The sequence below is a fragment of the Pinus tabuliformis genome, chromosome 4_2 (assembly GCF_031772625.1).
Source record: "Pinus tabuliformis cultivar Carrire ecotype Pingquan chromosome 4_2, CPIR1, whole genome shotgun sequence".
Lineage (NCBI taxonomy): Eukaryota > Viridiplantae > Streptophyta > Pinopsida > Pinales > Pinaceae > Pinus > Pinus tabuliformis.
In genome coordinates this window covers 458,244,785-458,249,622 of record NC_142304.1, presented here as the reverse complement: position 1 = coordinate 458,249,622, position 4,838 = coordinate 458,244,785, and positions in this window count along the sequence as shown.

Here is a 4,838-nt window from a genome sequence, read left to right as displayed (position 1 = left end):
CCCTAGTCTTCCACAACCTATAAGGTTGACACCACAAAAATTGGAGGAAAAAAGAGCAAAAGGGCTTTGTTACAGTTGTGATAGCAAATACACTAAAGGTCATAAGTGTACTGAGAGGAAATTATTCTACATAGATTGTGAAGAGGAAGAAGAAAAAGAGCAAGAAAGGTCAAAAGAAGAAGATATACTCCAAGAACAAAGCCTAGATGAAGAACAAATAAATCCGACCATATCTTGTAATACATTGGCAGGAATTACCACTCCTCAAACCATCAAGATAGAAGGACAAATCAAGAAGAAAAAGGTAATAGTGTTGATTGATTCAGGAAGCACCCACAATTTTATTCATTGTAGGGTAGCAAAAGAATTGAATTGCTTCCTATATCAAGCACCAGAGTGTCAAGTTATGATTGCAAATGGAGGAACAATAAATTTCTCTAGAAAGTGCCATAATGTCAAGCTATCCATGGGAGAATATGTATTGACTAGCCCAATGCTTTCCATTCCAATGGGAGGTGCTGATGTTGTACTAGGAGTCCAATGGCTACAATCCTTGGGTACAATAGCTTTTAATTTTCAAGAACTTTTCATCAAATTTTCTACGGAAGGAAAGGAAGTTGAATTAAGGGGTATCGCAGGGAAACCAGGAAAGATAATCAGCTCTAATAGCATGACAAAGCTTCTAAAAAAGGAGAAAAGAGGTGTAATTGCACAATTATGTTCGCTAGATGTTTCCACATTGGAATCATCTATTTCTCCAAATCTCCAAAAAGTCCTGGACAATCATTCCAAGGTATTTGAGACTCCAAAAGGTCTCCCACCTATGCGTAGTCATGATCATGCTATTCATCTGATTCCAGGAAGTGTTCCTCCAAACATCAAGCCGTACAGATATCCCTATGTCCAAAAAAGTGAAATTGAACGTATGGTTGCAGAAATGCTAGAGGCTGGTATAATTCAACCAAGTCAAAGTTCTTTCTCAGCTCCAGTAGTATTGGTGCACAAGAAGGATGGATCATGGCGCATGTGTCCGGATTATAGGGAGCTCAACAAGCTCACTATTAAAGATAAGTTCCCCATTCCTGTTATTGATGAATTACTGGATGAATTGCATGGATCAATTTACTTCACCAAGTTGGATCTTCGTTCGGGATATCATCAAATCAGAATGAAGATTGAAGACATTCCGAAAACGACATTTAGAACTCATGAGGGTCATTATGAATTTTTGGTCATGCCTTTTGGCCTTACCAATGCACCTTCAACATTTCAAGGTTTGATGAATTCAATTTTCAAACCATTCCTTAGAAAATTTGTGTTAGTATTTTTTGATGATATACTAATCTACAACAAGTCTTGGAAGGATCATGTTGAACATGTTGACAGGGTGCTACAACTATTGGAGGAGAAACAATTATATGCAAAAAGATCCAAATGTTTCTTTGGAGTCCAGGAGGTGGAATATTTGGGTCATATTGTATCTCATGAAGGAGTTAAGGTAGACCCTAGCAAAATTAAAGCCATTAAGGAATGGAAAATCCCCACATCCATAAAGCATCTGCGAGGATTTCTTGGGTTGACAGGGTATTATTGCAAGTTTGTTAAGAATTATGGGAGAATAGCAGCACCTCTAGTAACATTATTGAAGAAAGATTCATTTTCATGGACTCCGGAAGCAACAAAGGCCTTTGAACATCTTAAAGAGGCAATGTGCCAAGCACCGGTCTTAGCTACACCGGACTTCACAAAAACCTTTATTATGGAATGTGATGCTTCAGGAAATGGAATTGGTGTTGTTCTAATGCAAGATGAAAGACCCATTGCTTTTGAAAGTCGTCCAATCAAGGGAAAGTTTTTAAGCAAAGCTATTTATGAGAAGGAAATGTTGGAAATACTCCATGCACTTAAGAAATGGCGACCCTACCTAATGGGAAGACACTTCAAGGTAAAAACGGATCATGATAGCCTTAAATACTTTTTAGAACAAAGATTATCCTCTGAAGAGCAACAAAAGTGGGTCACAAAGATGTTGGGTTATGACTTTGAAATCATCTACAAAAAAGGGAAGCAAAATGTGGTGGCAGATGCACTCTCAAGAAAGGATGAGGATGTGGAAGCATTGTTGTGTGCCATTTCTATTATCCAACCAGATTGGATAAACGAAGCAAGGGAGGAATGGAAGAATGACGAATAAGTATGGGCACTTAAGACACCAGGTCTATTACAACCTTTATCCATTCCAAGCCAACGTTGGGAGGAGGTTTCAATGGATTTTATCACAGGTTTACCCAAGTCTGAGGGAAAGAGTGTCATCATGGTGGTAGTTGATAGACTTACCAAGTATGCACACTTTTGTGCATTATCACATCCATTTAAAGCCAGTACAGTTTCTACTGCATTTATGGAAACAGTTCAAAAGCTACATGGAAACCCAAAGATTATTGTAAGTGACAGAGATCCCATTTTCACTGGAAATTTTTGGACAGAATTATTTTCTTGTCTTGGTACTCAGTTAGCTCATAGCTCAACTTATCATCCTCAATCTGATGGGCAAACTGAGATAGTAAACAAATGTTTGGAAGGATATCTTCGTTACTTTGTATCTGATAAACAGACACAATGGGTCAAATGGTTGCCTCTGGCTGAATGGTGGTATAACACTTCCTTCCATACAACAACAAAAATGACCCCATTTATGGCACTTTATGGGTATCAACCACTATCCATCACATCATATTTAAGAGAAAATTCTAAGGTTCAGGCAGTGGAACATCACATCGAACGTCAACAACAAGTCCTCCAGCTCTTAAAGGATAACCTCGTGTTGGCACAAAATAGAATGAAACAACAGGCAGATCAACATCGCAGTGAAAGAAGTTTTGATGTAGGTGATTGGGTATTCCTATGGCTACAACCATATAAGCAAATGTCCCTAAAGCAAGCTAAGAAGGATAATAAATTATCACCAAAGTATTATGGTCCGTACAAGGTGTTGCAAAAGATTGGTACTATGGCATACAAATTGGAGCTTCCTGCAGCTTCTCGATTGCACCCAGTTTTCCATGTTTCATGTTTAAAGAAGGTTATAGGTGACAAACTCCCAATTCAAACAATATTGCCAGAACTTGACGAGGAAGGAAAAATTATATTGGAATTGGAAGCAGTCACAGAAACAAGAACTCGACAGCTACGAAATCAATCAATTTCAGAGTATCTTATCAAGTGGAAGAACTTATCTGCTGAAGTTTCCACATGGGAGGATGAGAATTTTATGCAGAAGTATCCAAAACTACTCAAACGTTGAGGACAACACTTTTTTGAAGGAGAGGAGCATGTTGGGTCCCTATAATACTAGTGATTACCCCATTACTATTGTAGTTATACCCCTTATTTATATTGTTGTGCCCCTATTACCCCCATATTGTTATTTCTGTGCCCCATAGAATCCCTCTATTGTTATTTTTGTGGCTTTATATTATTATTGTTAGGTCGGCTGGATGATATTGTGACTCCTTAGACTCCTATATATAGAAAGGAGGTTTTGTCATTTGTATCATCCAAGAATTGTTCATTTATGTAATGTAAAGGAGGTTGCCCCCTCGAAGAGGCTGAATTCTAAGGCGTTGATCTATCTTTTCTATCTTTTCTTGAGCTGGTTTCATAACAATATCTTTCATGAACAAAGGTATATGGAGATGAGACTTATTAGAGAAGAGGAAGAATAAAGTCATGGTAGATGTCTTATTATCTAAAATGAAATCTTGTACTAAATGTGTGAATATTTTGATCTTTTAACGATAGCAATTCTTTTTATTAGTAAGACAAACAAAGTATATAGGAAAACATTCAAACATATGCATATAAAATTGAGACATGAGGATTTGATGGTGTTTTAATGATTATGAATCTTTAAAAAAAACTTTTTTAAGTGCATATTTACAATCTTTATAACTTTTAATCAAGTTATTGTTCATATTTAACATGAAAACCTATAAATAAAAAATAAAAGTTATAACAAATTAATAGAAAAATCTATAATGAAAATAACTCTTAATACTTGAACTCTTTCTAGCAATGTAAAATACTGCCAAAAAATTCAGCCGAGCATCAAAAAATCACATATGAAAGGTGTGCACTATTTCTTACATCAATTTAGTGCATGGGAAACACAAAATTGAATGGATGAGAAGACTTAATGACCACTCTCTATGATCACTTGATCTATAGACTAGTATCATGTATTGGCAACTACAAAAATGTAGTAGTGGCTTCTTTGAAATGCCAAAAACATGAAAGAACTTTCAACATGATATTGAGTGAAAATGCATCATTCATGTTATGATTCCAAGAAACTCTCCTAGGTTGTAGCTCGGAGATGCCTGGTAACATATAAATTCAACTATTGTTGCAGGGCTTTCAACATAATATTGAGTGAAAATGCATCATTCATGTTATGATTCCAAGAAACTCTCCTAGGTTGTAGCTCGGAGATGCCTGGTAACATATAAATTCAACTATTGTTGCAGGGTTTAATGGAAGGAATGATGATTTGGTTCAAGCCAGATAACCACTTCTACTCTGTTTCACTCCAGACATGCATGAAAACCCTCAGACTACAAGGCTTTAGACCACCAATACTCACAGTTTAGATATTTAGGTGAATATGGAGAATACTGACCACACTAGCAGATACACAAGACCATGTGATGGCCTGCTGCAACTAGTACAGAAACCTGCGAATCTAGTCTATTAATGCAAAGACAAGATGACAACTCTCCTGCATTAGATAGAAAGAAACCTGAGCAATCTATTCAGTGATGCATTCAATATTCCAACAC